General features: G+C 41.5%; 7 non-coding genes across 7 annotated transcripts; all 7 read right to left on the bottom strand.

Annotated features, from left to right (window-relative positions):
- Positions 1 to 2,139: 2,139 nt before the first annotated feature.
- LOC130131043 (U1 spliceosomal RNA) lies at positions 2,140 to 2,303 on the bottom strand. The gene has a single exon (XR_008812214.1). It is a non-coding gene; the product is annotated as a U1 spliceosomal RNA (small nuclear RNA).
- A 1,551-nt stretch (positions 2,304 to 3,854) lies between these two features.
- On the bottom strand, positions 3,855 to 4,069 carry LOC130131185 (small nucleolar RNA U3). The gene has a single exon (XR_008812345.1). It is a non-coding gene; the product is annotated as a small nucleolar RNA U3 (small nucleolar RNA).
- Positions 4,070 to 5,122: 1,053 nt separating this feature from the next.
- On the bottom strand, positions 5,123 to 5,286 carry LOC130131039 (U1 spliceosomal RNA). The gene has a single exon (XR_008812210.1). It is a non-coding gene; the product is annotated as a U1 spliceosomal RNA (small nuclear RNA).
- An 874-nt stretch (positions 5,287 to 6,160) lies between these two features.
- Positions 6,161 to 6,324, bottom strand: LOC130131038 (U1 spliceosomal RNA). Its single transcript, XR_008812209.1, has one exon. It is a non-coding gene; the product is annotated as a U1 spliceosomal RNA (small nuclear RNA).
- Positions 6,325 to 7,618: 1,294 nt separating this feature from the next.
- On the bottom strand, positions 7,619 to 7,833 carry LOC130131184 (small nucleolar RNA U3). The gene has a single exon (XR_008812344.1). It is a non-coding gene; the product is annotated as a small nucleolar RNA U3 (small nucleolar RNA).
- A 1,679-nt stretch (positions 7,834 to 9,512) lies between these two features.
- LOC130131037 (U1 spliceosomal RNA) lies at positions 9,513 to 9,676 on the bottom strand. Its single transcript, XR_008812208.1, has one exon. It is a non-coding gene; the product is annotated as a U1 spliceosomal RNA (small nuclear RNA).
- Positions 9,677 to 17,456: 7,780 nt separating this feature from the next.
- On the bottom strand, positions 17,457 to 17,620 carry LOC130131036 (U1 spliceosomal RNA). Its single transcript, XR_008812207.1, has one exon. It is a non-coding gene; the product is annotated as a U1 spliceosomal RNA (small nuclear RNA).
- Between the last annotated feature and the right edge of the window lie 5,343 nt (positions 17,621 to 22,963).

The raw sequence follows: 22,963 nt of genomic DNA, 5'->3' as shown, positions 1-22,963 counted from the left end.
GCAACCCCCCTCCCCCAAGATCAGGTGGAGGGGTCCTCAGGGTAGATCAAAAATACGCAGGGGGTCCAGGACCCCAAAAAGGTTGAGAACCACTGACTTAAGGGGTTCTGTCTGCGTCAAGTAAACCCTGATCCACCCACATTTAGCATCGCCTGTGAAAGTATTGCAGCAGTCTGGGATGAGGTTCAGTCTGTCTGTGGAGCCTGTAGATCCAAGACCAAATTGAGACAATTGAAAAAAACAAGTTAATTTCCATTTCAGTTCACAAAGACGAAGTAACGTGAAATTAAAAAGCAGCTTTGCGATAAAATAAATATTTGGCAGGTCACGCGGTTAAAATAATGATATATTATTCTAAACTAGTTTAAGATTGCCAGCATGTTTGATGTCTCACTTGTGCTGACACGTTGAGGTTGTTTTTCTTTTAAGTTGTTTTTCTCTGGTGTTAATGGGGGTTTGTTTGGATGCCCACAGCTAAGGGACCCTCTATAAACTACAGAAGAAGGGACAATATGAAAAGGGGGAGGCAACATTGAAAAGCCATTACTTACACAAAACTCTCCTTTGCCTGGCGGTGGTCTTTCCGTTTCTTGGCTTGCTTTGTTAGTAATCGCTAGTAATATATCCAACTCATTATATGATGAGAAAAAGAGAAAAGGTACACCAGATACAGACACAAAACAACGTCTGTATTGCTCAGAATACTCCTTTCTCTTGTACACAGTCACTTGTTTTCTCCATTTCTGTATGTATTGGTTAGTGCTGCAGTGTGTGGGACAAAAGGGCTGTGATAACTGTGTTTCACTTCACTTCAGTTAGTTAAATGACTCAAGTGTTTCAATACAGACAGATGTTAAAATCAGATCATGTGTAACCTGTCTTCAATTCTTAACTTTTCCATGACTAGGTCCAATTACAAAATTCATGTATTTACAACACAGTCTCTCAAATATACAATTAGTGACACATATGAATATAAACATATATGTAAAGAAGACATAGTAAAATAAAGAATATAAAATGTAAACAATAAAACATAAGAGTAAAAGTATATTTGCACAATAAAATCATGGTGTCAAGCTCAACTTGAATTGAATGCCAGCAAGAAAAGGTAGGTCTTTAACCAATATTTAAAAGTCTCTAGGGTCTGACTGAGTCTCTAGGGTCTGACTGAGCAGATCTTATGTGTCTCTAGGGTCTCTAGGGTCTGACTGAGCAGATCTTATGTGTACTGGTAAGTTGTTGCAGAGATCAGGGGCAGCCACTGCAAAGGCTCTGTCGCCCCTATTCTTAAGCCTGGATCTGGGAACATGTAAGAGCATCTGGTTTGTTGACCTGAGTGCTCTGACTGGTGAATGATGATGTATTAGCTCAGATAAATAAGATGGTGCCGGCTCAATTAAACACTTAAAAACAAGTATAAATCTTGTTGTAGTTAATGACACCGTTACAACAGAAATTAGTGGTGCATTCTGCATTGTCAGCACTGACGCCAAATGAGGAAGAAGAGGAAGCAGCAACTCTGTTTCAGCTGGTGAGCAGGTCTTGTAGGATAAACTTGCAAAAGATTTTTCCCAACTGATGCCCCAACATCACCGGCTAAGACCCCAAGTTCAACCATGTTTGTTTGTTTGTGTTTTTGGCATTCTTCACTTTTTCCTCATTTCCTTTTTTTTGGTTTTCAGTTTGACAATCAGAACATTATATAGTGAATAACAATTATATAAAAACACGGCAAACATTTTCCACCCTGTATTACCTTTTCCTCTTTTTGGTCTCTTCTTTTTGTGCAATTTGGAGCGGTTGAACACCACTGCAGTTTCCACAATAGCCAAGATTTAAGGAAGTTGAACCTAAACAGACACTACTAAGCATGGCAACTTTGACTGCAAGTGGATGAAATCTAATTAGTGAGGGAAATGAATTGACTTTCTTTATCTGCTAAAAGATTCCCTTACTTTTGCCCCCATAGCAACCCATGCTGCGGTTGGTGTTATGCTGCCCTCTTGTGGCGCACTGAATTCTTCAATCCACTAATGGGTCCCCAACTAAACTGAACAGCTAAAGCAACGCCGACAAAAGACGCACATACACAATCCGATTATACAAGAACATAAATACTATCTTAAACATGACTATCAGGGGAGAGCGCGAACGCAATCCCCCACTACCAGAAATTATGCGGTCGAGATTCCCACATTTGGGGAATTCGCAGGGGTCAGCACAACCGGAGTGCAATGGTCAAGCCTCGCCCTGGGTGAACCACCTTCTTGATCATGGTATCTCCCCTGCCAGGTAAGTATGAATACCAGCGCTCACACACACCACCCTATTCTCACACACATCTATCTGGATCACGGTGCCAACACGTCAACGGTGACTCCGTATTACTGCCGACGCACCATCCCAGTTATCCTCACAGTTATACGTCCTGTTTACAAGTTCGCTTCACAGACAATGTCAGAATTATTTGCTTCCTTGTATTTCTTTGCATTTCCCATCACACAACGCTGTATTGAATGAGACGACTGTTATCCGGAGAGGGGTTCCTGATCCTTTCATTGGAAAATACAATCTGGTTTGTACTAATAAACAATACAACGCAGTAATCAAGGCAATTCCACAAGCAATGATTATTTGAATCAAAGGCATTGACTTATTCTGTGGTTATTCCACCAATGCATACTTTAGTCATAGTTGGATGTAGTTTTTTAGATAAAAAAATGCAATAATAAATGATTAAGGGACTAATCTCACCCCAAGTTCAACCATGTTTGTTTGTTTGTGTTTTTGGCATTCTTCACTTTTTCCTCATTTTCTTTTTTTCTTTTGGTTTTCAGTTTGAAAATCGGAACATTATACAGTGAATAACAATTATATAAAACACAGCAAACATTTTCCACCCTGTTTTACCTCCCCTCGCCCCATCCCTATCAACTGATTACAGATTACTTTTTCCTCATTTTGGTCTCTTCTTTTTGTGCAATTTGGAGCGGTTGAACACCACTGCAGTTTCCACAATAGCCATAGATGTCAGGAAGTTGAACCTAAACAGACACTACTAAGCATGGCAACTTTGACTGCAAGTGGATGAAATCTAATCAGTGAGGGAAATGAATTGATTTCCCTTATCTGCTCAAAGTATCCTTTACTTTTGCCTCCACAGCAACCCGTGCTGCGGTTGGTATTATGCTGCCCTCTTGTGGTGCACTGAATTCTTCAATCCACTAATGGGTCCCCAACTAAACTGAAGAGCTAAAGCAACGCCGACAAACGACGTATTTAAATATATTTCACACGATAATTCAATAACTGTATTACTGAGGTCCCAAGTCTCCGTGTTCCCGCCCCTCCGCTTTGTTTATTCTGACGTCATAAACATGCACTGCTCACACGTGTACGACCGCAAGTTTGTTTTCAGCCACTTTTTAAACGTCTCATTGAGCTGCAAGACAATGGTGCCGATTTTTCTTACTGTTTGTGTGAACAGTAGCATTAAAACAGTAAAGAAAAAGATATCCCCCCCCCCTTTAGGCAATGCAAATAAACTGGACCTGACTTTTGGGGCTGTGTCCACGGTCGAAAGGGATTCCTTGTTTCTCTTTACAAACCCCAAACACCTCAAGACAGTATCGAAAATTTGGGTATTTAGTTTAATGAGATGCAAGGGTGTTTACTCACACTATTAAAGGAGATTATATGGCAAATCTGATAGCAGCAACATGTAGACTATTAATGTGCAACACTGCGAATTAATGTAATACATTCCACAGCATACAGTTAGACGAAATATCGAATTAAATACATCACACAACAATTCGCTAATATTTATCATTATACATGAGATAAGAGCTACCACTCTGAACGCACACCTTCCCTCGATGCCCCAGTATAGGAGCACTGAACGGTCATCAATAGCACAGAACACGTGATATAATCACTTCTCTGTACTCGCTTCGCGCTCAGAAAGGAGCACCGCAACTCGTCATCGTGGCTGGCGGGACTCACACTTTAGAAACACATTTCTCAAGTTAGGAACTATAGAAATGATCCCTGAAAGTATTGTCTTAACACAACCAGCGCATCAACCCTGTACTAGAGCCCGGGACCCTGGATTCGGTATCATGGTTGTTTCACCACTGCCTGGCTTTACGTTACAAACTGATAATCACAATCACCACAGCAAAGTACGATCAGCCAATTGGTGGAGAGAAATACCAGCACGTGGTGGACACGCGTATGCTTAATTTACAAACTAGGATTCGATTAATTATTGACACAAATGTTTATAACCCATCTTTGACATGAAAGCATCAATAGCATACAAATGTACAAAGCACAGCATAGTTTTGACAGGTATCAGTACAACCTTTACCTCAATGAAGACAAATAAGGTTTTTTAAAGATTACTCTTTCAATAGCCAAAGAAATGGAAACGGATGATCCGCTGTGGCGACCCCTAACGGGAGCAGCCGAAAGTAGAAGTAGTAGACTCTTTCAATAGCCACAATGCTTTGCTAGTGGTACTAGTACTCCTCCTCAGTTGTCCATTGGTTGCTGTGCTGTCTGGCATCGTGGCTCCCACGTGTGAGGTTTCATGTAACAACCATCGTCTAAAACATCTCTTAGTTGAAACGTTTGTGCGACCAGTTCAACACGTAGACCCTGACACGTTGCGTTTGACACAAAAGTTGTTTTTCTTTGGGGTTAATGGTGGATTTGTTTGGCTGCGCGCAGCTAAGGGACCGTCTGTAAACTACAGAGGTAGGGACAGTGTGAGAAAAGGGGAAGGCAAACTTGAAGCGCCATGACCTACACATCTCTCCTGGATTAATAGACGGCGTTCTTTCCTGTTCTTGGCTTGCTTCGTTAGTAATTTGTAGTAAGTCATCCAATTCACAAAACGTTTGTTTAGCTCAGAATATTCCCTTATTTGATAGTCATCTACTTTATCAATATTGATTCGCTGCATTAAAGCACGTGCTTAAAACAACAATTTCCAATACACACGCGGTCTATGACGTTGTATAGCAGTTAGATAATTATATTAGCCTTGTATTCCAACACCGGATATGCATGTAATATAACTGTCGGAAAATACATTTCATCTTGAACATGATATCAGGGGAGAGCGCGAACGCAGTCCCCCACTACCAGAAATTATGCAGTCGAGATTCCCACATTTGGGGAATTCGCAGGGGTCAGCACAACCGGAGTGCAATGGTCAAGCCTCGCCCTGGGTGAACCACCTTCTTGATCATGGTATCTCCCCTGCCAGGTAAGTATGAATTCTAGCCCTCACACACACCACCCTATTCTCACACACATCTATCTGGATCACGGTGCCACCACGTCAACGGCGACTCCGTATTACTGCCGACGCACGATCCCAGTTATCCTCACAGTTATACGTCCTGTTTACAAGCTCGCTTTTTAGAGGCTCTGTCGCCTCTATTCTTAAGCCTGGATCTGGGAACATGTAAGAGCAACTGGTTTGTTGACCTGAGTGCTCTGACTGATGAATGATGATGTATTAGCTCAGATAAATAAGATGGTGCCAGCTCAATTAAAGACTTGAAAACAAGTATAAATCTTGTTGTAGTTAATGACACTGTAGTTTACTACACCAAAGGCAACAAATATTCTGCTTACAAAATTTGCCGTTACCGTTTGCCGGTCAGATAACGCAAGTACGTAAGTTCATATAATAAGGATTAATATAAAACCAGCCACCGGAGCAGTAATTCATTGAATAAACTTTTTTCTTTTTTGCAGCATAGATGCTCTAAATTTTTGGCGGAGATAGTAGTGGTGTGGCTATCTCGACTTATTGAGGCCAATAAGAATTTATATGCAAGGGTATCATTAAGTCTTTGCCCAAACCATTACGGCTGAGCATTTTAACAGTATCGTTTAATAGTATTCAGCAAATCAGCCTCAACTGAAGCTTGTGAAAATCTCGCTATGCTAATTATTTCATAACCAAACCAAGGACACTAAAAAGAACTTTACATGTCAGTTGTCAAAGATTGTTGTCATCATAACAGAAAGTCTCAAACAAGATGGGGAATGACAAACGTAATGACCACATAATAACCTAATGGGATTTAAACTTAAATTCTATAACACATAATACTAAGATTTATCTTGAACATGTGATCAGGGGAGAGCGCGAACGCAGTCCCCCACTACCAGAAATTATGCAGTCGAGATTCCCACATTTGGGGAATTCGCAGGGGTCAGCACAACCGGAGTGCAATGGTCAAGCCTCGCCCTGGGTGAACCACCTTCTTGATCATGGTATCTCCCCTGCCAGGTAAGTATGAATTCTAGCCCTCACACACACCACCCTATTCTCACACACATCTATCTGGATCACGGTGCCACCACGTCAACGGCGACTCCGTATTACTGCCGACGCACGATCCCAGTTATCCTCACAGTTATACGTCCTGTCTACAAGTTCGCTTTATAGACAATGTCAGAATTATTTGCTTCTTTGTATTTCTTTGCATTTCCCATCACGCAACGCTGTATTGAATGAGACGACTGTTACCCGGAGAGGGGTTCTGTCTGTGCCAAGTAAACCCTGATCCGCCCACAGGTCTTCTTCTTCTCTCCGTTTACTGGCGGATCGCATACGACTTTAAGTTACATACCGCCACCTACTGTACAACAGGGTGTAACATCACGTCATTTTACCCTATTCCTTAAATCATCAACCTTGTGTCACTTAAGGCAGTGTTTCTCAACCGGGGGTCCGCGGACCCCTAGTGGTCCGTGGTGTAATTGCAAGGGGTCCGTGAAAATAAAATATCTTTAAAAAAAAGATCCTATGACATTTATAGAAATAGGATTATTTTACTCAAATGTGACTGAGACCTTTATCTACCTAAACTATAAAGGGTAACGGCACTTTTTTCTCTAATTACATCTGTTTCACAAGTGTAATTTATTGTATTTTAATAAGAGATCTCGCTCCCGTTTGCATTGTTAAAAGTTACTGCATAAACATTCTGTTCTGAAAGTTACTGAATACATATTCTGTTTTGTTACATATATCTGAAAGTAAAAAAAAGGAAAATACAATCTGGTTTGTACTAATAAACAATACAACGCAGTAATCAAGGCAATTCCACAAGCAATGATTATTTGAATCAAAGGCATTCACTTATTCTGTGGTTATTCCACCAATGCCTACTTTAGTCATAGATGGATGTAGTTTTTTAGATAAAAAAAATGCAATAATAAATGTTTGACTAATCTCACCTCAATTTGTTTCTCTTCACCCTTGAAGAGGAAATTTTTGTTCAAAGAATACACCAGAAATGTTATAATTAAGATAAGAACCAGTTACGAAAGGGATTTGTTGTTTCCCTTTACAAACCCCCTACATTTCAGGTGAGTATCGAAAATCTGAGTGTGTAGAGTTTAATGAGATGCACGGTGTTTACTCACCCTATTAGGTCAGATAATATGGCATATCCGATTACAGCAACATGTAAGTTAATAGGCATCACAGCGAAATAATATTTAACATTAGCTTAGATGAAATATCGAACCAGACGCAATACACAGTATTTTACTAGTATATATTATTTCACATGTGATAAGGGCTACCACTCTGAACGCACTCCTTCCCTCGATGATCCAATAAAGGAGCACTGAACGGTCATCAATAGCACAGAGCACGTGATATAATCACTTCCCTGTACTCGCTTCGCGCTCAGAAAGGAGCACCGCAACTCGTCATCGTGGCTGGCGGGACTCACACTTTAGAAACACATTTCTCAAGTTAGGAACTATAGAAATGATCCCTGAAAGTATAGTCTTAACACGATCAGAGCATCAACCCTGTACTAGAGCCCGGGGCCCTGGATTCGGTATCATGGTTGTTTCACCACTGCCTGGCTTTACGTTACAAACTGATAATCACAATCACCACAGCAAAGTAAGATCAGTCAATTGGTGGTGAGAAATACCAGCACGTGGTGGACACGCGTACCCTTAATTTACAAAATAGGGTTCGATTAATTATTGACACAAATGTTTATAACCCATCTTTGACATGAAAGCATCAATAGCATACAAATGTACAAAGCACAGCATAGTTTTGACAGGTATCAGAACAATTTTTACCTCAATGAAGACAAATAAGGTTTTTTAAAGATTACTCTTTCGATACCCACAATGCTTTGCTAGTGGTACTAGTACTCCTCCTCAGTTGTCCATTGGTTGCTGTGCTGTCTGGCATCGTGGTTCCTACGTGTGATGTTTCATGCTAACAACCGTCGTCTAAAACATCTTAGTTGAAACGTTTGTGCGACCAGTTCAGGACGTAGACCCTGACACGTTGCGTTTGACACAAAAGTTGTTTTTCTTTGGCGTTAATGGTGGATTTGTTTGGCTGCGCGCAGCTAAGGGACCGTCTGTAAACTACAGAGGTAGGGACAGTGTGAGAAAAGGGGAAGGCAAACTTGAAATACCATGACCTACACAAATCTCTCCCGGATTAATAGAAAGTCAATGCCCGAATGTGTTCTTTCCTGTTCTTGGCTTGCTTTGTTAGCAATTTGTAGTAATACATCCAATTCACAGAACGTTTGTTTAGCTCAGAATACTCCCTTATTTTATACAGTCATCTGCTTTCTCAATATTCATTCGAGGCATTAGAGGCACATGCAACCAAATGCAGTACACACATGGTCTATTGTGAAGTGTATTGACCGGAAAATTATGTTCTAATAAACGTTTAATGACTAATCTCACCCTGGATTCGGTATCATGGTTGTTTCACTACTGCCTGGCTTTACGTTACAAACTGATAATCACAATCACCACAGCAAAGTAAGACCAGCCAATTGGTGGTGAGAAATACCAGCACGTGGTGGACACGCGTATGCTTAATTTACAAAATATTTTCGTGCTAACAACCATCGTCTAAAACATCTTTTAGTTGAAACGTTTGTGCGACCAGTTCAACACGTAGACCCTGACACGTTGCGTTTTACACAAAAGTTGTTTTTCTTTGGGGTTAATGGTGGATTTGTTTGGCTGCGCGCAGCTAAGGGACCGTCTGTAAACTACAGAGGTAGGGACAATGTGAGAAAAGGGGAAGGCAGACATGAAGTGCCATGACCTACACATCTCTCCTGGATTAATAGAAAGTCAACGCCCGACGGTGTTCTTTACTGGTCTTGGCTTGCTTTGGTAGTAATCACTAGTAATACATCCAATTCACAAACCAACGGCTGTTTTACTCAGTATACTAATCTGATTGGTACACAGTCTGCTTTCTCCAATTTAGCTCGCGGCATTTTGAACGTGCTTAAAGCACCTAAATCCGAAAGACACGCTTCTACTATATGACCTTGTAACACACGATAATGGGTTGCATGCAAACAATCTGACTACAGCAGTTAAGCTAAAGGTCTGATGGTCATTCTATAGCTCTTGAACTCTAGCAGGCACTCAAAATTTGCTAAATCTAAAGTTGTCGTTGACATGAAGATCAGGGGAGAGCGCGAACGCAGTCCCCCACTACCAGAAATTATGCAGTCGAGATTCCCACATTTGGGGAATTCGCAGGGGTCAGCACAACCGGAGTGCAATGGTCAAGCCTCGCCCTGGGTGAACCACCTTCTTGATCATGGTATCTCCCCTGCCAGGTAAGTATGAATTCGAGCCCTCACACACACCACCCTATTCTCACACACATCTATCTGGATCACGGTGCCACCACGTCAACGGCGACTCCGTATTACTGCCGACGCACGATCCCAGTTATCCTCACAGTTATACGTCCTGTCTACAAGTTCGCTTTATAGACAATGTCAGAATTATTTGCTTCCTTGTATTTCTTTGCATTTCCCATCATGCAACGCTGTATTGAATGAGACGACTGTTATCCGGAGAGGGGTTCTGTCTGTGCCAAGTAAACCCTGATCCGCCCACAGGTCTTCTTCTTCTGTCCGTTTACTGGCGGATCGCAAACAACTTTAAGTTACATACCGCCACCTACTGTACAAACAGGGTGTAACGTCACGTCATTTTACCCTATTCCTTAAATCATCAACCTTGTGTCACTTAAGGGGTTCTGTCTGCGTCAAGTAAACCCTGATCCACCCACATTTAGCATCGCCTGTGAAAGTATTGCAGCAGTCTGGGATGAGGTTCAGTCTGGCTGTGGAGCCTGTAGATCCAAGATCAAATTGAGACAATTGAAAAAAACAAGTTAATTTCCATTTCCGTTCACAAAGACGAAGTAACGTGAAACTAGAAAAATGCTTTTCCACAGAAAAAGCGTGTGAATGCTGAGCTGCTGAAAGAAATCGCGAAAGCATGGCTGAAAATGGATAAATAGGAAAAGTCAGAAAGTCACTAGCCTACCTGAAATACCTGGAAACTGAAATGTGAAGTGGCTGAATATTTTAAAAATTCTAAAGGTATAAAAAACTGAAAAATTTGCCATAATGTGCTAAATACATAAATAGTTTGATTGTTGAATGGTTTCTGTAGTTTAAAGTATGAAAAAGTGGAAGTGGTGCAAAGATTTCAAAGTGCTCCCAGTCCCATTACAAACACACACAACAAGGCTGTAACAAAACTTGCAAGCATTTGCAGCAATGGTTTATGTATGAAAAAAGGTTTGAATAGTCTGAAATATGTGACCCCCGCTGGTAAAAGAGTCCCCAAGTAGGTCTAGGGTCAGTGAACTGAAAAACCTGACCTGAACATTATTCTTCTAAAAGAAGAAAAAAGAGCTACAGTACATCAGAAGAAATGGTCTTTATTTGTTATGAGAGGAGGGGTAGAATGAGAGGAGAGGTAGAATGAGAGGAGGAATGGTAGATTGAGAGGAGGAGGGGTAGAATGAGAGGAGGGGTTGAATGAGAGGAGGGGTAGTGATGAAGACAAAGAGTGACGAAGAGGAAGGGTAGTGATGAAGAGGAAGGGCAGTGATGAAAATGAAGAGTAGCGATGAAGAGGAAGGGTAGTGATGAAGATGAAGAGTAGTGATGAAGAGGAAGGGTAGGAAGGGGGTAAGAAGGTCGTAGGAAGATAGGATAGCAGGGAGGTTGTAGGAAGGTTGTAGAAAGGAAGGTAGGAAGGAAGGTAAGGTTGTAGGAAGGTTGTAGGAAGGAAGGTAGGAAGCAAGGTAGGAAGGAAGGAAGGTAGGAAGATTGTAGGAAGGTAGGAAGGCAGGAAGGTTGTGGGAAGGAAGGTAGGAAGGAAGGTAAGAAGGTTGTAGGAAGGAAGGTAGTAAGGTTGTAGGAAGGTAGGAAAGACGGTAGGAAGCAAGATAGGAAGGTTGTAGGAAGGAAGGAAGGTAGGTAGGAAGGAAGGTAGGAAGATTGTAGGAAGGTAGGAAGGCAGGAAGGTTGTGGGAAGAAAGGTAGGAAGGAAGGTAAGAAGGTTGTAGGAAGGAAGGAAGGTAAGAAGGTTGTAGGAAGGAAGGAAGGTAAGAAGGTTGTAGGAAGGAAGGTAGTAAAGTTGTAGGAAGGTAGGAAAGACAGTAGGAAGCAAGGTAAGAAGGTTGTAGGAAGGAAGGAAGGTAGGTAGGTAGGGAGGAAGAGCAGTTAAGAAGTGGCAGAAGCTGATCAAATCTACCAGGTGTTGAGAGTTGACAGTAATTAGGCTGGCAGTTGAGTTTCAAATTGATATGTGACGTCACAATAGGACTGCACATTCTAACAGGCAAAGTGTATGACAGAATTGAACTGTTTAAGCTTTAAATGGGGTTTCTAGCTCAAAAAATGAAGGAGATACAATTCAAAGGTGATGAGGGTTTCAACCTTTCCCCATAGACTTCCATTGTTTTGAAAAAGTAGAAAAGCTTAATGTCTAAAAGTATAAAAGATTTCAAAAAACCGAAATGAGAGCCTTAATGGTCTTAAAGAGATGAACATTTTGATACCTGAATGGTTTCAGTGGCTAAAAGTATGAAGGAGTAAAAGAGGTGGAAAGGTTGCAAAAGTCCCCCATTGACTCCCATTCAAAAAATGGCTGAAAAAAGTTGAATATTTCAAAAAGTTCAAAAGGTATGAAAAATCTGAAAGGGGCGCACTAATGTCCTTAATGAGTTGAACATTTTGATAGTTCAATGGTTTCAGTAGCTAAACGTATGAAGGAGCTACAAAGTGTCAAAAAATGGGCGGAAGAAAAATAGATAAATAAAGAACTGCAAAGCAATAGTGTTATAGTGTTATATTGCACATTCGGGCTTTGCGATAAAAAATTTGCAAGTCATGTGGTTAAAATAATGGTATATTATTATAAATCAGCTTACGATTGTCAGCATGTTTGATGTCTCGCTTGTGCTGACACGTTGAGTTAAAAAAAAAAGTTTTTTTTCTCTGGTGTTAATGGGGATTTGTATGGATGTCCGCAGTTAAGGGACCATCTGTAAACTACAGAGGAAGGGACAATCTGAAAAGGGGGAGGCAAAATTGAAACGCCATTGTAGCACTGTAGACGCTGACAGTTGACTAGGACCAGTTCTAGGTTCGTAGGAGCAGTTTATAACTGGCATCAAGTGATTGCAGACCGCAGACCAGGGGATAAAGTTTGAACTGCCGGCTTGTTTTTATATAAAGAATTGTAAACATAGACAGAGAAACATACACAATTATACAATAACACAATGAGAATGGATAAATTCATTGAAACCTCTTGTTTTATGATTTAACCCTTATTAAACCACTATTTTGAGTTTCAGATATTTTAGATAGATATTTTAGTTCTAATTTAGGATCCTTTTAATTCTAGTTTGAAGTTATCTCTTGTTTGAGTTGACAAATTCTGTTAACTTGTTTTATGTTCTATTTTGTTCCATTAGGCCTTTAAGTTTCAGTTCTAATTTCCATTAACCTAAGTTACTTAACCAGTAAATCAGAATGCCAAAAGTAACACACAATTGCATTACCCCATGAACAGTATAAATGAGTAATAAACTCAGCCGATACTGCAATTAACAATACAATATCAGATCAACAATCAAAATCAATATTCAATGTAGGCTATAATCCGTCCTTCTTGGAAAGGCCGTTGTTGGTCCACTGAGTCAAACTGTGTTTTACAGAAACAAACTGGAAATATCAGTCCTACCACAATCCAGGTGCTCGAGTCTGTAGGCTGCTGTCCTGAGAATGAGCTGTCTGCAGCCGCAGACAGACCACGTGGACCCAGCAGGTCTCCTATGGGTGGCTCGCCATCTTGTTTCCAACTTGGGGTATGAAACACCAAGCGCGAGCTTCCCAATCCACCAAAAAAAAAAAAACCCTGGCCTGCGTTATAACAGGCACATCACACATGCAAAGACATTAGTTTACATGTCTCTCAATAAAGTAATCAAAAGGAAACAACGGAAGTACCGATTGACATAGTCAATCTACCCACCGCTGAAACGTGACGCAGTTTAATCTCCTATGCTAGTGCACGATGCTACTACAGCCTGGCTGCATGCAGCTAGCTGTGACGCAGGTCAGTTTCTGTGCTAATACACCAGGCTGCTGCAGCCTGACTGGAAGTAGCTAGCTTATCAACTCGGTTTGCACGAAAGACAAACGTAGCTCCTCAATAATCTTTACACAAAACATGATCTACAACATAAAACTGAGCTACTTATAGCTTTACCTAGCCTATGCACACAGACATTGAAAACGGAAAACTTTGGCTAGTTAGCAACTGACTCACCAAGTCCTGGATGATACTCGGACACAACACAAAACCCAGGGTCCGGTGGATGATTAAACCAAACAAAATAGTCAATTTGGATGAAGAGAGAAACAATTGTAGCTCACTGCTATTTCAAAGTAGAATCTTTTATCTTCAGCTCACGTTCTAGTGGCTTCTCTCAAGCGTTTGCCTGGCGTTGTGAAACCTCGCTGGTTCTGGAACTTTCTCTCTCTCGAGCAAGGCAGCTGATTGGCTAATCAGCACTGCCCGCGCTGCATTTTAAGAAATAGCAATCTGAACCAACAATATGAATGTGAATTTGTTGATAACATGAATTACTTGTCTACTGTTTACTATCTATTTGAAAAATGAATAATTGTTCATTTATTTATTTATTTTTTTGATTCAACTGTAATTATATGTAGGTTATTTTAACCTGGGTTACACCCTCCCCTCTTAACTCTATGCAAGTCCCTATGCATAGTGTACATAGACTATACTATCTCGGGTTCAGGTAGGGGTGTAAGTCTTGGCTCTAGAAGTGAATCAGTAATAGCTATCTGTACTCAATCTTTGCAGTAGGGATTGGATGACAGCTACTAAGGAGTTTCCTAGCTCAGGATAGGTCAACCTTTTTGTCCTTTCTCTTTGTCTTGAGGATTTCCTCACTGCACAGTGGGTTTCACTTTCACCATGTGTGTCATACATTTCCACAGACACATAATCACTACATCCCTCTGTGGCGTTTTCATTCTGAATTGCAGGTACAGCTTCAGCATTGGCTGTAAGTGTTTCAGTTTCAGTTTCTTCCACAGGTTCGTCCGATAGATGTTCCGGTAAGTTCTCCTGTTGAGGTAGGTCTTCCTCTTGAGGTGTGTCACCTGTAAGTGTCGATTCCTCCTTGGGTGAGTACTCGCTTTCCACAGTTGTTGCATTCTCAGGTGTGTTTTCCTCAGATTTCTATGGAGCTCTATCAGAATTGGGCTGCTCCCTTGGAGACATCCTTATGTCAGATTCCTGAGAGGACCCTGTGATTTCCACGACTGGAATTTGACAGGGGTATAACGGATAGTCATCCTCTTCATCAGAGTTACACTCTGACTCTTGCTCCTCAGGATCAGGGTCTGGATGTTGACGCGTACTCGGCCTTCGAGGTTTGTTTGACACAGCAGGAGGTTCCTCTTCAAAAGTTGGTAGGAATCCACACGGCAACACAAAGTCTCTGTGCAGAGTTCTGAGGGGACCATCTTTGTTTTCTGGCCTGACTGTGTAAACTGGAAGTTCACCTTTCCGACTGACAACAACATGCACAACTGCTTCCCATTTGTCAGCCAGTTTATGTTTTCCTCTTAGGCGCACGTTTCTCACTAATACGCGGTCACCAACCTCTAAGGTGGATTCAGTGATATGTCTGTCAAACCTCTTTTTGTTCCGTTCACCGGCTTTGGCAGCATTTGCAGTAGCTAGGGAGTAGCTCTCTTGAAGATGGGTTTTTAGGGCTTGAACATACTGGGAATGAGATCTTTTGATGGCTGTGTTTCGTGGAACATTGAAAGCAAGATCAATAGGCAACCGGGGCTGGCGCCCAAACATCAGCTCGTACGGCGTGAAACCTGTTGTCTCGTGTTTTGTACAGTTATATGCGTGTAACAACGGCTTCAAATAAACTCGCCAGTGATTTTTGTCTTTGTTTTCGAGAGTACCACGCATACTAAGGAGCGTACGGTTGAACCTTTCCACAGGGTTTGCCCTTGGATGGTACGGAGTCGTTCTCACTTTGTGGATACCTGCAAGATCACAGCTCTTTGATCGTCCTTGACTCGAAATCTGCCCCTTGGTCACTATGAAGTTTTTCAGGAATGCCACAATGTACTAGAAAGTTTTCCCAGAGGCATTTGGCTACTGTTGTAGCTTTCTGATTAGGAGTGGGAATTGCGACTGCATACTTAATAAAGAAGTCAGTGATCACAAGGACATTTTTTGTATTACTTCGGTCTGGCTCTATTGACAAGAAGTCTATACAGATTAACTCTAGAGGTCTAGTAACCTGTATGTTTACTAGAGGGGCTGCCTTCGCTGGCAGTGCCTTTCTACGAACACAACGGCTACAACTCTTGATCTTTCTCTCTATATCAGTGGCTATTCTAGGCCACAAGAATTTGGCTCGTGTGAGGTCAAGTGTCCGCTCAATACCTAAATGACCCATGTCGTCGTGAAGGCTTCACATGACCATGTCTCTCAACTCTTCTGGCAGGACTAGTTGATAGTGAGTTTCCTCACTCACTTGCCTCTTCCTGTAGAGAATACCATTCTGCATCTGGAATTTGTTTAGGTCTCGCAGAAGGATGGGACGCTCTGGCAGTTCTCTCCTCAGAGATCGAGGACGGGTGTTCCCAGTTACTAATTGACAAATTACTTCACAGATGGCGGGATCGGCTCTCTGCTTTTGTCTCAACTCCTCCTTTGATATGCTAGGAATCACAGGGAACCCGTCATATTGACATCTTTGACATGAAAGCATCTATAGCATACAAATGTACAAAGCACAGCATAGTTTTGACAGGTACAATCTTTACCTCAATTAAGACAAATAAGGTTTTTTAAAGATTATTCTTTCGATACCCACAATGGTTTTCTAGCGGCGTACTCCTCCTCAGTTGTCCATTGGTTGCTGTGCTGTCTGGCATCGTGGCTCCTACGTGTGAGGTTTCATGCCCACAGCCATCGTCTAAAACATCTCTTAGTTGACAAGTTTGTGCGATCAGTTCAACACGTATACCCTGACACGTTGCGTTTTACACAAAAGTTGTTTTTCTTTGGGGTTAATGGGGGAAAAAAGACCATCTGTAAACTACAGAGGTAGGGACACTATGACAAAAGGGGAAGGCAAACTTGAAGTGCCATGACCTACACAAATCTCTCCTGGATTAAAAGAAAGTCAATGCCTGACGGTGTTCTTTCCTGTTCTTGACTTGCTTTGGTAATAATTTGTAGTAATACATCCAATTCACAAAACGTTTGTTAGCTCATAATACTACGCTGTTTTATACAGTCATCTGCTTCCTCAATTTTTATTTGCGGGATTAGAGCACGTGCTTAAGGCACCCAATTTCAGTACACACATAGTCTATAGTGATGGGACAATTATGTTCTTGTCCTATATTTCAACGCCAGAAATACATTTATTTTCGTGCTAACAACCATCGTCTAAAACATCTTTTAGTTGAAACGTTTGTGCGACCAGTTCAACACGTAGACCCTGACACGTTGCGTTTGACACAAAAGTTGTTTTTCTTTGGGGTTAATGGTGGATTTGTTTGGCTGCGCGCAGCTAAGGGACCGTCTGTAAACTACAGAGGTAGGGACAATGTGAGAAAAGGGGAAGGCAGACATGAAGTGCCATGACCTACACATCTCTCCTGGATTAATAGAAAGTCAATGCCCGACGGTGTTCTTTACTGGTCTTGGCTTGCTTTGGTAGTAATCACTAGCAATACATCCAATTCACAAACCAACGGTTGTTTTACTCAGAATACTAATCTGATTGGTACACAGTCTGCTTTCTCCAATTTGGCTCGCGGCATTTTGAACGTGCTTAAAGCACCTAAATCCGAAAGACACGCTTCTACTATATGACCTTGTAACACACGATAATGGGTTGCATGCAAACAATCTGACCACAGCAGTAAAGCTAAAGGTCTGATGGTCATTCTATAGCTCTTGAACTCTAGCAGGCACTCAAAATTTGCTAAATCTAAAGTTGTCGTTAACATGAAGATCAGGGGAGAGCGCGAACGCAGTCCCCCACTACCAGAAATTATGCAGTCGAGATTCCCACATTTGGGGAATTCGCAGGGGTCAGCACAACCGGAGTGCAATGGTCAAGCCTCGCCCTGGGTGAACCACCTTCTTGATCATGGTATCTCCCCTGCCAGGTAAGTATGAATTCTAGTCCTCACACACACCACCCTATTCTCACACACATCTATCTGTATCACGGTTCCACCACGTCAACGGCGACTCCGTATTACTGCCGACGCACGATCCCAGTTATCCTCACAGTTATACGTCCTGTCTACAAGTTCGCTTTATAGACAATGTCAGAATTATTTGCTTCCTTGTATTTCTTTGCATTTCCCATCACGCAACGCTGTATTGAATGAGACGACTGTTATCCGGAGAGGGGTTCTGTCTTTGCCAAGTAAACCCTGATCCGCCCACAGGTCTTCTTCTTCTGTCCGTTTACTGGCGGATCGCAAACAACTTTAAGTTACATACCGCCACCTACTGTACAACAGGGTGCAACGTCACGTCATTTTACCCTATTCCTTAAATCATCAACCTTGTGTCACTTAAGGGGTTCTGTCTGCGTCAAGTAAACCCTGATCCACCCACATTTAGCATCGCCTGTGAAAGTATTGCAGCAGTCTGGGATGAGGTTCAGTCTGGCTGTGGAGCCTGTAGATCCAAGATCAAATTGAGACAATTGAAAAAAACAAGTTAATTTCCATTTCCGTTCACAAAGACGAAGTAACGTGAAACTAGAAAAATGCTTTTCCACAGAAAAAGCGTGTGAATGCTGAGCTGCTGAAAGAAATCGCGAAAGCATGGCTGAAAATGGATAAATAGGAAAAGTCAGAAAGTCACTAGCCTACCTGAAATACCTGGAAACTGAAATGTGAAGTGGCTGAATATTTTAAAAATTCTAAAGGTATAAAAAACTGAAAAATTTGCCATAATGTGCTAAATACATAAATAGTTTGATTGTTGAATGGTTTCTGTAGTTTAAAGTATGAAAAAGTGGAAGTGGTGCAAAGATTTCAAAGTGCTCCCAGTCCCATTACAAACACACACAACAAGGCTGTAACAAAACTTGCAAGCATTTGCAGCAATGGTTTATGTATGAAAAAAGGTTTGAATAGTCTGAAATATGTGACCCCCGCTGGTAAAAGAGTCCCCAAGTAGGTCTAGGGTCAGTGAACTGAAAAACCTGACCTGAACATTATTCTTCTAAAAGAAGAAAAAAGAGCTACAGTACATCAGAAGAAATGGTCTTTATTTGTTATGAGAGGAGGGGTAGAATGAGAGGAGAGGTAGAATGAGAGGAGGAATGGTAGATTGAGAGGAGGAGGGGTAGAATGAGAGGAGGGGTTGAATGAGAGGAGGGGTAGTGATGAAGACAAAGAGTGACGAAGAGGAAGGGTAGTGATGAAGAGGAAGGGCAGTGATGAAAATGAAGAGTGGCGATGAAGAGGAAGGGTAGTGATGAAGATGAAGAGTAGTGATGAAGAGGAAGGGTAGGAAGGGGGTAAGAAGGTCGTAGGAAGATAGGATAGCAGGGAGGTTGTAGGAAGGTTGTAGAAAGGAAGGTAGGAAGGAAGGTAAGGTTGTAGGAAGGTTGTAGGAAGGAAGGTAGGAAGCAAGGTAGGAAGGAAGGAAGGTAGGAAGATTGTAGGAAGGTAGGAAGGCAGGAAGGTTGTGGGAAGGAAGGTAGGAAGGAAGGTAAGAAGGTTGTAGGAAGGAAGGTAGTAAGGTTGTAGGAAGGTAGGAAAGACGGTAGGAAGCAAGATAGGAAGGTTGTAGGAAGGAAGGAAGGTAGGTAGGAAGGAAGGTAGGAAGATTGTAGGAAGGTAGGAAGGCAGGAAGGTTGTAGGAAGGAAGGAAGGTAAGAAGGTTGTAGGAAGGAAGGAAGGTAAGAAGGTTGTAGGAAGGAAGGAAGGTAAGAAGGTTGTAGGAAGGAAGGAAGGTAAGAAGGTTGTAGGAAGGAAGGTAGGAAAGTTGTAGGAAGGTAGGAAAGACAGTAGGAAGCAAGGTAAGAAGGTTGTAGGAAGGAAGGTAGGTAGGTAGGTAGGGAGGAAGAGCAGTTAAGAAGTGGCAGAAGCTGATCAAATCTACCAGGTGTTGAGAGTTGACAGTAATTAGGCTGGCAGTTGAGTTTCAAATTGATATGTGACGTCACAATAGGACTGCACATTCTAACAGGCAAAGTGTATGACAGAATTGAACTGTTTAAGCTTTAAATGGGGTTTCTAGCTCAAAAAATGAAGGAGATACAATTCAAAGGTGATGAGGGTTTCAACCTTTCCCCATAGACTTCCATTGTTTTGAAAAAGTAGAAAAGCTTAATGTCTAAAAGTATAAAAGATTTCAAAAAACCGAAATGAGAGCCTTAATGGTCTTAAAGAGATGAACATTTTGATACCTGAATGGTTTCAGTGGCTAAAAGTATGAAGGAGTAAAAGAGGTGGAAAGGTTGCAAAAGTCCCCCATTGACTCCCATTCAAAAAATGGCTGAAAAAAGTTGAATATTTCAAAAAGTTCAAAAGGTATGAAAAATCTGAAAGGGGCGCACTAATGTCCTTAATGAGTTGAACATTTTGATAGTTCAATGGTTTCAGTAGCTAAACGTATGAAGGAGCTACAAAGTGTCAAAAAATGGGCGGAAGAAAAATAGATAAATAAAGAACTGCAAAGCAATAGTGTTATAGTGTTATATTGCACATTCGGGCTTTACGATAAAAAATTTGCAAGTCATGTGGTTAAAATAATGGTATATTATTATAAATCAGCTTACGATTGTCAGCATGTTTGATGTCTCGCTTGTGCTGACACGTTGAGTTAAAAAAAAAAGTTTTTTTTCTCTGGTGTTAATGGGGATTTGTATGGATGTCCGCAGTTAAGGGACCATCTGTAAACTACAGAGGAAGGGACAATCTGAAAAGGGGGAGGCAAAATTGAAACGCCATTGTAGCACTGTAGACGCTGACAGTTGACTAGGACCAGTTCTAGGTTCGTAGGAGCAGTTTATAACTGGCATCAAGTGATTGCAGACCAGGGGATAAAGTTTGAACTGCCGGCTTGTTTTTATATAAAGAATTGTAAACATAGACAGAGAAACATACACAATTATACAATAACACAATGAGAATGGATAAATTCATTGAAACCTCTTGTTTTATGATTTAACCCTTATTAAACCACTATTTTGAGTTTCAGATATTTTAGATAGATATTTTAGTTCTAATTTAGGATCCTTTTAATTCTAGTTTGAAGTTATCTCTTGTTTGAGTTGACAAATTCTGTTAACTTGTTTTATGTTCTATTTTGTTCCATTAGGCCTTTAAGTTTCAGTTCTAATTTCCATTAACCTAAGTTACTTAACCAGTAAATCAGAATGCCAAAAGTAACACACAATTGCATTACCCCATGAACAGTATAAATGAGTAATAAACTCAGCCGATACTGCAATTAACAATACAATATCAGATCAACAATCAAAATCAATATTCAATGTAGGCTATAATCCGTCCTTCTTGGAAAGGCCGTTGTTGGTCCACTGAGTCAAACTGTGTTTTACAGAAACAAACTGGAAATATCAGTCCTACCACAATCCAGGTGCTCGAGTCTGTAGGCTGCTGTCCTGAGAATGAGCTGTCTGCAGCCGCAGACAGACCACGTGGACCCAGCAGGTCTCCTATGGGTGGCTCGCCATCTTGTTTCCAATTTGGGGTATGAAACACCAAGCGCGAGCTTCCCAATCCACCAAAAAAAAAAACCCTGGCCTGCGTTATAACAGGCACATCACACATGCAAAGACATTAGTTTACATGTCTCTCAATAAAGTAATCAAAAGGAAACAACGGAAGTACCGATTGACATAGTCAATCTACCCACCGCTGAAACGTGACGCAGTTTAATCTCCTATGCTAGTGCACGATGCTACTACAGCCTGGCTGCATGCAGCTAGCTGTGACGCAGGTCAGTTTTCTGTGCTAATACACCAGGCTGCTGCAGCCTGACTGGAAGTAGCTAGCTTATCAACTCGGTTTGCACGAAAGAAAAACGTAGCTCCTCAATAATCTTTACACAAAACATGATCTACAACATAAAACTGAGCTACTTATAGCTTTACCTAGCCTATGCACACAGACATTGAAAACGGAAAACTTTGGCTAGTTAGCAATGGACTCACCAAGTCCTGGATGATACTCGAACACAATACAAAACCCAGTGTCCGGTGGATGATTAAACCAAACAAAATAGTCAATTTGGATGAAGAGAGAAACAATTGTAGCTCACTGCTATTTCAAAATAGAATCTTTTATCTTCAGCTCACGTTCTAGTGGCTTCTCTCAAGCGTTTGCCTGGCGTTGTGAAACCTCGCTGGTTCTGGAACTTTCTCTCTCTCTCGAGCAAGGCAGCTGATTGGCTAATCAGCACTGCCCGCGCTGCATTTTAAGAAATAGCAATCTGAACCAACAATATGAATGTGAATTTGTTGATAACATGAATTACTTATCTACTGCTTACTATTTATTTGAAAAATGAATAATTGTTCATTTATTTATTTATTTAGTTGATTCAACTGTAATTATATGTAGGTTATTTTAACCTGGGTTACACCCTCCCCTCTTAACTCTATGCAAGTCCCTATGCATAGTGTACATAGACTATACTATCTCGGGTTCAGGTAGGGGTGTAAGTCTTGGCTCTAGAAGTGAATCAGTAATAGCTATCTGTACTCAATCTTTGCAGTAGGGATTGGATGACAGCTACTAAGGGGTTTCCTAGCTCAGGATAGGTCAACCTTTTTGTCCTTTCTCTTTGTCTCGAGGATTTCCTCACTGCACAGTGGGTTTCACTTTCACCATGTGTGTCATCCACTTCCACAGACACATAATCACTACATCCCTCTGTGGCGTTTTCATTCTGAATTGCAGGTACAGCTTCAGCATTGGCTGTAAGTGTTTCAGTTTCAGTTTCTTCCACAGGTTCGTCCGATAGATGTTCCGGTAAGTTCTCCTGTTGAGGTAGGTCTTCCTCTTGAGGTGTGTCACCTGTAAGTGTCGATTCCTCCTTGGGTGAGTACTCGCTTTCCACAGTTGTTGCATTCTCAGGTGTGTTTTCCTCAGATTTCTATGGAGCTCTATCAGAATTGGGCTGCTCCCTTGGAGACATCCTTATGTCAGATTCCTGAGTGGACCTTGTGATTTCCACGACTGGAATTTGACAGGGGTATAACGGATAGTCATCCTCTTCATCAGAGTTACACTCTGGCTCTTGCTCCTAAGGATTAGGGTCTGGATGTTGACGCGTACTCGGCCTTCGAGGTTTGTTTGACACAGCAGGAGGTTCCTCTTCAAAAGTTGGTAGGAATCCACACGGCAACACAAAGTCTCTGTGCAGAGTTCTGAGGGGACCATCTTTGTTTTCTGGCCTGACTGTGTAAACTGGAAGATCACCTTTCCGACTGACAACAACATGCATACCTGCTTCCCATTTGTCA

The sequence above is a fragment of the Lampris incognitus genome, chromosome 20 (genome assembly GCF_029633865.1).
Source record: "Lampris incognitus isolate fLamInc1 chromosome 20, fLamInc1.hap2, whole genome shotgun sequence".
Lineage (NCBI taxonomy): Eukaryota > Metazoa > Chordata > Actinopteri > Lampriformes > Lampridae > Lampris > Lampris incognitus.
The sequence above is the reverse complement of the archived record's forward strand: the minus strand, read 5'-3'. Positions and strand labels throughout refer to the sequence as shown.